General features: G+C 41.3%; 1 long non-coding RNA gene across 1 annotated transcript; it reads left to right on the top strand.

The window, feature by feature from the left end:
* The first annotated feature begins 9,129 nt into the window (after positions 1–9,129).
* LOC143211216 (uncharacterized) lies at positions 9,130–10,208 on the top strand. Its single transcript, XR_013009417.1, has 2 exons — positions 9,130–9,828; positions 9,903–10,208. It is a non-coding gene; the product is annotated as an uncharacterized LOC143211216 (long non-coding RNA).
* The last annotated feature ends 2,434 nt before the right edge of the window (positions 10,209–12,642 follow it).

The raw sequence follows: 12,642 nt of genomic DNA, 5'->3' as shown, positions 1-12,642 counted from the left end.
ATAGTCCCCAAGAAACCGGGGCCGGACGGTCAAAAGAAATGGCGAATGGTAATCGATTACCGACTATTGAACGCCAAAACCATACCCGACGCCTATCCGCTACCCAACATTACGGATATATTAGACCAATTAGGCGGCGCTAAATATTTCTCTGTCTTCGACTTGGCGTCAGGATTCCACCAGATCCCGATGGACGAATCCGACATGCAGAAGACAGCATTTTCCACTCCTCATGGGCACTATGAGTTTAAACGAATGCCATTCGGCCTGAGAAACGCACCCGCCACCTTCCAACGATTGATGGACCATATCCTCTCCGGACTCCAAGGAATAGAGATGTTCATATACTTGGATGACATAGTCATATACGCAAGCTCCATCAGAGAACACGAAATCAAATTCAGGAAATTAGCCGAAAAACTGCTCGAGGCCAATCTCAAACTCCAACCGGGAAAATGCGAGTTTCTACGAAAAGAAGTGGCATACTTGGGACACATCATCACTGAGAATGGAGTTCGACCCGACCCGAAGAAAATCGAGGCAGTAGCACAGTTTCCCGTACCAAACAATCCCAAGAAAATCAAAGGATTCCTTGGACTCGTCGGATACTACAGGAAGTTCATACCGAACTTTTCGAAAATCTCGAAACCTCTCACCAACCTCTTAAAGAAGAAGAACAAGTTCTCCTGGGGCCCTAAAGAACAAGAATCGTTCGAATACCTACGACAACAACTGACCACGGAACCGATCCTGCAATTCCCCGATTTCAGTAAACAATTCCACGTCACAACAGATGCATCCAGCAATGCCATCGGGGGAGTGCTCAGCCAGACCGTCGAAAAAAAGGAATTGCCAATTTCTTACGCCTCAAGAACGTTAAATAACGCGGAGGAAAATTACTCGACGATTGAGAAAGAGCTCTTGGCCATCGTATACTGCGTGGGACACTTCAGGCCCTACCTGTATGGTAAACTCTTCACACTGTTCACCGACCACAAACCACTGGTATGGCTACACAGTGTAAAAGATCCAACGTCTCGTTTAGTCAGATGGAGACTAAAACTAGCAGAATACGACTATGAAATCCGCTATCAACCGGGGAAAACCAACTACATCGCAGATGCGTTGTCACGTATCACCCACGCAAAAATATTACCCATAAGGGCCCGATCAACCAGCAACAGCGATTCCGACGAAGACGTGCCCAATCCAAAGAGGCATAAATACACGCCTCCACGAGAATCGACAACACCATCGAACGAATCAACCAGTACTACGCCAGACACACTGACACCTGAAAGAGTGGGAAATGACGACGATTATACACCAACCCAATCTCCATCTACCGAGGCATCGACGTCTGCAAACGATTCACTGCCAGAAGAAGAAATATCGGATGAACATATACGCAGTACTTATACCGACACGGATTCGGTAACCAGTATTTCATCAGAAGAAGACGAACCGCCGATCACCACAACACCCGATAACGAATCCGGCTTCCGAATTATCGAGTCCAACGATCCCCTAACCCTGATCCACGACAACCATGTATTCTTCGTCACAACGAGAGGAGAACCCTGCGACGCAGGAGCAAAAAACCTTGACCAGGGTAATATCTTGCCACAAATGACGCAATTGACCCTCGGAAGAGCCAGAGTATTCGACAACAGAAATAGATTGCTGATAGCCCTAGCGCTACAAGAGAGAGTTCTCATGCAACCCGATCCATCCATCCTGGAAGAGTGCATCGCCTCCCTACAAGACGTCGTACGCGAAATGAATCTCCAAACAATCTGCATCGCAAAACAACTCACGCTCGGAACAGAATCCTGGAACCTGATATTGGCACTGTTGAACACGTACCTCTCAGAATTCAACATCACATTAACAATAACCTCGCAAACAGTCAGAATCCCCGAAGAAACCGAACGAGAACGCATCATCAGAGAAAACCATTGCTCTGCCATCGCCGGACACAAAGGGGTCAATAAAACATACAGTCGAGTACGTCATCAATACTACTGGAAAACCATGAAGAAGGAGATACAAACATTCATACAAAACTGCCTCGAATGCCAGCGGAAGAAACTAGTACGCGTAAAAACTCGTCAACCACTGGTAATAACTGACACACCAGGGTCAGCATTCGATAAAGTGGGCATGGACATCGTAGGACCGTTACCACCTACCAGAAGAGGAAATTCGTACATCCTCACAATCCAAGACCTACTCACAAAATTCTCCTTGGCAATTCCATTACCAAACGTAAGGTCCGTTCAAGTCGCAGATGCGTTTATTAAAGAATTTATTTGTCGCTACGGAACCCCCCGAGCGATTCTCACCGACCAAGGCACCAACTTCGTAAGCACCTTCATAAAAACAATCACTAAAAGATTCAAAATCCGACACTTCAAATCCACGTCGTTCCACCCGCAAACCAATGGTTCCATAGAAAGGTCGCACCACGTGCTCGCAGAATATTTAAAAATGTACGTAACAGCCAACAAAGAATGGGACGAATGGACGAACCTCGCCTCCTTCTCTTACAATACAAGCGTACATGAAGGAACGCGATATACACCGCACCAACTAGTCTTCGGCAAAATTGCTAGAACTCCAACTACAGAAAGCAGAACCAACGACACAGGAGTAGTCACTTACAACAATTACCTTGAAAACCTCAACCGAATCATCTCCGAAACACAGAAGATAGCACGCTCCAATCTCCACAAAGCAAAAGAAAAATCGAAGAAACATTACGACAAACAAGTTCACCCACACGAATTTCAAGCTGGAGAGTCAATTTTTGTCCTCAACGAACCAAAAAGAGGAAAACTCGCAGATAATTACACAGGGCCACACACAATATTAGAAGTTCTACCGCAACAGAACCTGAAAATTTCCTGGAGAAGGGGTACCAAAATCATTCATTCCAACAAAGCAAAAAAATCGTACATTCAAGACACCAGTACGCTTTAGAAAGAAGAAGAGAGGGGATACCTCCCCCAACACCGAGGTACATATTCCACAGCATCCGACGAGGCAGTTCATTAACACAGCAACCATGTGCCTGAAAGCTCGAAGACGCGTTACTTCTGCAGAGAAGAAGAGCAACTACCTACTCCAATTTGACGGATTTAATTGCTACAATGGCATAATGTACACCGACGAAGGCGGCAACGAATTATGCAAGAAATGTGCAGACCAACAACCTGCAAACCAAATCGAGGAACGGGGCATGCCTCACCAAGCGCACATACACTTAAACAATAAGTGCTCAAACTGCGCCAATAACATATTAACGGTAACTCCATACATGGAGTGCATCATTTGCAGTATAAAATTGGCAATAGTTCGGACAAAATACATATTCCCCGATTCACCAGACCACGTAGCGAACCGGAACCAAGGGACACATACCCCCCACTCCTAATACCACTCATCGTACCTCAACAAGGCATACCCCCATTGATACGGAATTTACGTGAATGAGAACAGCCAGCCAAATCGATCAGTCATTCATCAACCACCGATCAACATGGATCACAACAACAACCGAGCATATAAGAAGACGCACCGAGCGGGCAGAAGAATCCAAATCAGGAAGATGCTACGAGCCTTCCACGCGAAGGATGAGACGGGGGATCCGAGGAACTTTAAATTTCCGGAGATCATCAAGCCGGAAACAAAAGAAGACACCATTGTGTACATTCCATTCCGGATACGAATTCCACCGGAACAACAGGGCCCTACCCGCCAACACCGACTGGAGGACCTGCGAATAGTGGACGTGCGACCGGACAACCCCGACAATTGGTTGCCAAAACCGCGAGGGAAACCCACCATAAGATCGGTGATCGATATTCCAGCAGGCCACTACTGGAATCCAAGGACAAGTACGGTGTGTCCAGGGTCGCCTCCACCACGGCCAGAAATAGAAGTGGTGACCATCGACTAGGCCGTCCCAACTCCAATCTTCTCATATAACTATTTTCTTTTCTTTTCACTTCACCCTCCATAGCTGCAGTTTGCGCTATGTGAGCCCACATTCTCTTTTCTTTTCATTTCATCCTCCATAGCTGCAGTTTGCGCTATGTGAGCCTACATTCTCTTTTCTTTTCATTTCATCCTCCATAGCTGCAGTTTGCGCTATGTGAGCCTACATTTTCATTTCCTTTCTTTCCCCACAACTGCAGTTAGCAGTGTGTGAGTGCCATTTTAGTTCTTACTCCTTGCAATTTCTTGGTATTTTCCACTCCCTTCGCGGGAGTCTATCGCGTTCAGCGAACAAAAAAAATCAAATTCGTTTGCTTTGCGAACGAATTCTCTTTTTTTCTCCGAGGGGTGACGTGTAACGTCCTAACGTCCGTCACCGGACTCGCTCCTTATATTTGCGTCACAAACAAACGCATAATTAATTAATATTAAAGTCTGACAAGATTTCATCTGACGTCATCACTTTGGAATGCGATCTCGTCAAGCCTCAATGATTTTGGAAATAACAATTTCAAGGCCTGCTCACTCAGGCATAAGATCTTATTGTTTCCCCCACTGATCCACTGCCTGCTCTCTCAACCACGAAATTCTTCCTATTATCTCCCCACCACAAACCCACCTGGCAACAGTCCTATAAAAGCCAGGACCGGAGAGCAGAGGCCCCCCTTTTTTAGTCGCTCTTAGGCTCTTAGGCTCTTAGTCTCTTAGGCTCTTAGTCTCTTAGTCAGTCAGATACGAATTCATTAATTTATTTCGAGCACTTCAAAATCGTCAGTCAGTCGGTCGAGATTGTTTAATCTAGAGTCACGAACGTAGCACAGAATATCTATTCAATATTCGCGTAGCTTTTCTAATCTACGCTTACAACGTTCCGAATTCCATAAACCAGTTCTCATTGATGAACAAATCGGGACGCTATAAAGTATTTATAGTTAACACCCGTGATCTGAGAGAACGCCTCCGTTTACCAAATTCTCCTTACGATTCACGTACGGTTTTACAACAATCTACTCAAAAAGTGACGTGTGTGCGTGCGACAGGAACGAAGTGCGAGTGAAGTGAAAATCGCGTATCTACAAGAACCCGCTATCCTTTTCTCCCTCGAATTAGGCGGACTTGGTCCAGCCGTCCGAGCCAACGATCCAACCCGAATTAGGCGGACTTGGTCCAGCCGTTCGAGCCAACGATCCAACCCGAATTAGGCGGACTTGGTCCAGCCGTTCGGGCGCCCCCCTAAATCCCGAATCAAAACCTCTCTCGAGATCGAATATCAAAATACCGATAAAATTTCACTCGGACCGGGATCTGCGTGGTACTCTCCCACGTCACCGCGAGTCGCGAGCGAGAAATCGAAAGCGCGAATCCGAATCGTTCCCATTTTTCCTTCTAACGCCCGACCTCGGACGTTACACCAGAAAGAACAATTCAATATCTTTTATAATAACATCACAATATTTGTTTGAAGTTGAAAAATATGTTTTTTTTTCAAAGCCTTGTTCCTGAAAAACTGTGCGTATAGGAAAAAAATTGAAAACAGATTCGGAATCAGCGCGAAAAACTCAGGCCAATAAGTCCTGGGTAGTTACCAAAACAACTCTGGATTTTCTGCACGAAATTACCTGAACCTTTTCCCAGAATGTTCATTTGACAAGCAAATTTTCACATAATCATCCATTTCATTTCCAAAGTACAGTACCAGGACCTCGACGAACCGGCTTGATCGAGAGACAAACAGCCCGGACAAATTAAGGCCCGATGGATAATTGAGACCCGAGGGAAACCACGTCTTACCCTGCCATAGTCCGGCCACTCTAAGCGACCGTGATTATCCTTACGGGCACCGTCGCGTCGGTTCTTCCACGCCATAATTAATCCTCCGGCAACCCTCCCTCTCTTCCCAGTTTTCCCCGAAATTCTATACTCTATACAATTGTACTTGCAGCTTGCAGCTATTCCTTCTGACGCGATAACGGTAACGTTAGCGTAGCTGCTTTATAATATTTGTCATTGTTGTAATATCCTGCAATTTCTACCATCTTTAACCCTTAGCACTCCAGTGGTGACTCGAAATCACCACTAAAAATTGCTGTCCCATTATGCAAAATATTGTTTACATTGTTAAACATGTTGGTAGCTAATCAATTACTAAACCTTTAATTATTGTATGAGGTATTACAATCAATTTCATATCCATCAAATGAAAAGAATCGTATAGAACGAAATTATTCTACCTAGAACGAGATGTTTCATTTTCGAGTTAAAACAGCTCCGAAATTAAAACAGCTGCAAATGGTTAATTATTATAACTATCTTTTAAATTTTCAATATAGGCCCCACATAAAAAAGTTGTGAAGTGCAACATTTAGTACCAATTTTCTCTACAATTCCGGCCAACTGCAATTTCTGGAAAAATATCTTTAGGGTGACGGGTAATTCAGTGTCTACGATGTTTCGCGTGGTTAACAGACAACGATATAGATATTTATTAAAACAATAACACGTAACAATAACAAAACAAAACAAGATGTAATAATAATAACAATAACGAGAAAACTAGATTATAAACGTCAATGACTATCGAGTACTAACAAAGTACAGAGATATAAATTAACGTAGCGCGGGCAACTCTAGAGCGATGCGTTCTCAACGAGTGCCACAAGCTTTTTTTCCACTGGTAAAAATCCTTTTTGGTGGGAGGATTAGCAACGTGAGAAAGACCGTTAAAATAAGGGGAGGAATTCTCCGTTTCTCAAGAGTAAGGAGAAAGTTTCCTTCCCCAAAACAATTCAAAGTCGTCGCTGCCAAGGACATTGCAACGGTTGAGTCAGGGTTCTGGTAATCGTCACTTTTACGACCGAACCCTCAACGCAACCGTCCACAGCGCGCACTTGAGAAGGATGAAATTTCCGCGTCCGGAAAGTCCCTCTTTCCAACGCGCCATGTCCACTACATATCTTTTCACATCGTGCAGTAAACTAATTTCTCCAACTTCTCACGAAAAGTCCAAATCCATATAGTCCAACATTAAAAAAGTTACAGTTACTCGAATTAATACAACCCCTGGCAGAAAGTTTCCGATCCGGAGGCATTGATACGGATTTTACAGAAAACTATTACTTTATGGAGTTGAAACTGATGGGAAATTAAAAGGGGCTTATTAAAGAATGAAGAACAACAAATTAACATAAGCTTCCATTTATTATAACAAAGAAACGAGAAAATAAACAAAATGTTACACGGAAATAAGTTAATAGACCCATTAATAGATCTGCTGGAAGAAAGTTTCCCATTTGATTTACAGTCTCCGCGACACCAAATTTCTTCAACAATTACTGTTGGATGATTCTTATAGAGTTTTTTGCGCTGATTCCGAATCTGCCCTTAATTTTTCTCCTAGATACAAATTTCGGATCACGAATAATAGATACAAAATTTGTAATTAGTTACTCGAAGATATAGATACACAGGGGACCACCTGTAGCGGTATTTTCGAATACCTCGAAACCATTCTGCACTTCGCAATCATAACTTAAATTGTGTTTCTTTTTTTTCAATTACAGAAAGTGGACAGCGAAAGTCGACAGCGCGAACTGCATCAATTCTTTAAGTTGAAAATAAATGTAGACAATTAAAAAATGTTTTTGGTTAAACTTTTCATTAAAACTCGAAGCAATAAGTATTTACCGAACAAAACGATTATAGATGCGGGATTCGATTCGGGGCCAGAAGATTCCCAGCCGTATATATGTACTTGTTTTGTTAACGGCTACCCAACCTCTAAAAAATTATAAAAAAATTAAGAACGGTTGCTTCAATAATATCCAAGTACTGAATTCTTATAAAACTGGAGTCTCTAACACTTCAATACAAAACATGCATTTTCTTGGAATTTTTGGAGATTTTCAATTTTTTAAAACATGTTTCCGTAATCCGAAAAATCTGAAAAAATACACATTAATAATCAGGATGAGACACAACTAACGTAATAATATAAATGTGGTCAACTGAAGACTTTGATGTATGTATATACATAAAATCGGCAATTTTATGTTTTCCGATTTGTTTAAAAATCGATTTTGCAACCAAAAATTTTGAAAAAAATCTCAGTAGTGTATGCTATTCGGTAGAATATTCATGAATTTTTTCATAATTTTCTGTTGAACATGACGTGACTAAAAACAAATTTGGTTGGATACTTCTGACCATCTTTTCCGGCTATACCTTAAGAATCAACGAAAACATTATTTAAAAAATACAAAATATATTTCTTTTTACATCGTTAAAACCGATTTTTCAAAAAAAATTAGGCCTAATTTCTCTTCGATATCTCTTTTAGATCAAAAGTTATAGCAAAATGTGCGTCGCGCCGCGTGCTGTGCCCGAGATTCAAATGCGCGCCGTCTCCAGATTCCGACTTTTCGCCTCATGCTTCCGAAACTTCGGCAACGTGAAAATCGAAGGAACGCGTCGGCGTCGATCAGTCGAGCAGGTAGTCACACGGACATGGTAGAGGTACGTTTGTGTGTAGCGCGCGTGCAATCGAACATGCACCAACACGGGCAAGCGCGGTCGACACCGCTCACGGATACGACGATACGTCAGGGAAGGGGAAACTGCCGTTCAGTTTTCAGCAGTTTTCAGTTATTCTCTCAACTCTCAACAGTTCGCAAGTTCTCGTTCGCTTAGCTCGGTCGTAATATCTGTGGTTGTCAGGAGGACGCCGCCGCATGTCACATTGTACTTTCACTTTCGAGATATTGTCGTTTAAAGTTTTGATCACTAATGCTTTGACAAGGACATTGGTTATAAATTGTATTATTTTTTCGAGCCTTTTGAATTGATTTTCGTGACGTTTTTTCTGGTAAATACCTAATTCTACACTATAAAGTTCAATAAATGCATGAACTGAAATTTTTTGAAATTGTGACATGCAGCGTTTTTCTTGACACAATCACAGATATATTTACATAACTTCGCTCTGTGGTTACACGTTACACTCGCGAGTGCGGTCTGCGTTGCGGCATTGGACTATTTGACTATTTATTAGATTGACTTGCTTGGATTATGTGATTACGTGGATTACTTGGATTACGTGCACTACGTGGAAGGCAGGAAGAACGGAAGGTATTTGTACATATTTATATTGGTTAATCGGTTTCATTTTGCTCAAATGTCTCCCAAAATCTTCGCGTGAAAAAGCGTGAGAACGCTTGTCGGCACACCACGCGACAGTGCCATTTGCCATCACGTATGAGGTGCTACGGGGCGAGTATGTTCACTTCAATGTAGAGTCCAAAATAGTAAATTTTTTGTTTCTTTATCACTTTATCACTCTCTTTTCATTATCATTATTATCATTTATCACTTTAAACAAATCCAACACAATTCAGCTTTGGCCCATTCAGATTAGAATTAGCTTAGCAATATTCTAAATCGGCAAAATGATGGCTTAAACCAATTCAGTAAGGCAAGTATTTAATCTTCTTCACTTGCTTCTCATCATCGAATTTTTTTATTTCTGGTAGTACATTCTTTTGTTTGTAGTTCAACTTTAATCGATTTTTTATAAATATCATTGCAATGTTTGAATCAGTTAGGTATATTAGTTGATGAAAAACGTCAGAAGACCTTTTGTAATTGTAGCACCAGAAATTAGAAAATTCGTTGAGATGAGCAATAAGCGAAGAAGATTAAATACTCACCTTTACTCACTGTGTAATTAAAAATCTAATTTACAGAACGGAGGATAAATATAATGTGCTATCCAGGGAAGGAGGAGAAGGAAGCTGCGGCAACCGGGGAAGAGGAAGACCTCTAATTTTTCACGTGGTACGTATATCTAATTATGCCATTCAACACACATGCATATATTGTACATTACTGATTTTCTTTGTATTTTTTAGGTATCCCACCTATGCCAGAACGTGCTACGGGCCACAAGTTTTGGGAAGCAGAGGCAACAACGTGTAATAATCACAATATACAGGGTGTTCCGTTTAAATACGAACACCTAAATATCTCTTCAGGTTATTGTGATGCAAAAAATATTTGTTACGTAATGTGCATGGTGTCAATGGACCAAATATCTGGCACACCGTGCACATTACGTAACAAATATTTTTTGCATCACAATAACCTGAAGAGATATTTAGGTGTTCGTCCAATAATAAAGCATAGTAATAATAAAAAATTATAATATTTATTATATATATATATATATTCCTTGTGTCATTGTCCATGTGTCTTTACCAACTCCCTGCGGTGTATTAAAAAATAAGAAAAAGTAAATTTTCTTTTCCCTTATATGACACTTTGTCTTTTTTTGCATGGGGACATTTTAATCTTAGCTTCCATCTCTTGCAATCGATGCAGAGAATTTTTATTTTGCACAGATTATTTTTTTTTCTCTCCTTGCATGTGGCTGAATATTCATTCAAAAATCAGTATTGTCGGTAAAAAGGAAAACTGCTACATATTTGTACAATAGAAATTTACTTTATCGACATCTGCCACATTAGTGCGATCTGCCCTTACCGACGGCGCTGCCCTGTATAACGGCATTCGCCGCATTAATCAGTGCGACCGTGCTGCCATCTTGCGGGGAAGCGGAATCCAGGATAGAGTGGCGTTCCAGCTGGACTGCAGAAAGCTGCATTCCGCGTGGACTGGTTCCAGGTGGAGTCTACCTGTAATCGTTTTCGTCACTCCCCGTGGAGTCCGTTGTGCTATCAGGGTGTAATCGTTTTCGGAAGCCCACTGGCATGCAACTCCACACTCTTTCTAGATGTACTCCAACCATTGCTCCGAGCAGCCAATAAGCGGCGTCTGGAACCATACTGCCCTCCAAATTCACTCCACGCTCTGGACTATTCCTGGCAGTTCCAAACTGTGCTATCAGGGTATTTTCCTTAGACCATATATACCTATAGACCCGGCATAGGTATAGTATGTGTATAGGAAAACCGAGAGTACAGCTCGGAAAAGATAAAGGACGGTGTGACGTCACAAGATAAGTTTTAAGCAGTCTTAAGATAATTTCAAAATGGCTGAAACGGCAGACCGACGCCGACACTACGCCATCATACACTTGCTCCGTGTAAATTTTGTGTAGCAATACATCGATGGCAAGAAATAGAAATTAAATTGAATGTTATTTCTTCCCTGAATGATTGTAATAGAGCAGAAATCATGTATTGACATTTTCAATTTTTCAACGAATTTGAATTTCATCTACTCAATTTTTTTGTAAATGCATAAAGATCCGTAGTCTAGCAATAACTAATCACAAGCGAGGTAAATGTAAATTATGTAAAACTAGCAGTACTACCTTAAAATGTTGTAAATGTGATCAATTTATATGTAAAAAACCATTTTGTAACCTGCATAATATGTCTTCAGAATCAAATATCGGGCGATTCCTAAAATAGTTAATATATATAATACTATTATTACTTTATATCTTAATAAAACATACAGAATAAACGTCTGTATCTCAAATACAGTTTATAATAGATAATTTCATGATACAATGTCAAATTCTTTGAAATTATCCTGTCCATTCTTCCCGTGTACTGGGTATGTACATGTACATGGCGCACCCGCTGATCCCCCTCACCCCCCATATAAGCCAAGCGTAGGCACTGTCGATGAGCATAGCTTATACATCTTTCGAGAACGTGACGTCACACCGTCTTCATCTTTTCCGAGGGCCAAATTATCTGCGCCGGGTCTATAGGTATATATGGTCTAAGGTATTTTCAGTCGACTGTTTACACGTCGCCATCTTGAAATTTCAAATGTCAGTGTCAGACGATGAAACGACTAGGTTAGAAATACATAATTATGACAGGACGTGCAAATATGCAAGTAATGAAATATGTAATAGATATTTCAATACTTTAATTCATATTGGATGTTAAAATCTTATTGCTATTTATGCAATATAAACTATATATGTGATATAAATAAATTGTGTACATTTATATTTATAACGTAGTGTATGAATTTATTATTAAATAAAGACAAAATCATTCAATCACGAAATTTAATATCTCTGTACTGTCCCATACTGTCCTACTATTCATTTAACTAGCGAACATCGAGAATAAGAGTAAATACGAGAATAACCTGTAAACGACTGAAAACTATCGACTAAATTCAGTTACTGAATCCAGTGATGCCAGAATCATGGGTCGTGGGTTTTTTCCCCTCCGCTCGCTCAGCCTACTCGACCCCCCACTCTAACGCACCGTCGTCGCCAGGTTGCTTCTACTGCGCACGCGCTACACGAACGTATCTCTACTCTGTCCGTGTGAGTGCCTGTTCGATTGCACGCGCGCTACACACACCAGCGTACCTCTACTCTGTCCGTGTGCGCTGCTTGTGCGCTTGCGCCAGCCACAATCTATTTTTAGCACTCTCCATCCACATCCACGCCTGCTTGACGGAAACGAAACTGAATCTGAAATTCGGCCGTCGAGCCGTCGAGCGTATCAATCGCAATCTGGAGCTAGCCTTCGAGTCCCCGCGTGCAGCGAGTTTTATTTTTATTTTTCATTACTTTTTTAATTACATTTTTTAACCTTCCAAAAAATTTAAATATATATTATATGTATATTCGTAAGTTTGAACCCTTTATCTCAA

This window comes from Lasioglossum baleicum, chromosome 8 (genome assembly GCF_051020765.1).
Source record: "Lasioglossum baleicum chromosome 8, iyLasBale1, whole genome shotgun sequence".
NCBI classification, from domain to species: Eukaryota; Metazoa; Arthropoda; class Insecta; order Hymenoptera; family Halictidae; genus Lasioglossum; species Lasioglossum baleicum.
This window is presented reverse-complemented; position numbering and strand designations above follow the sequence as displayed.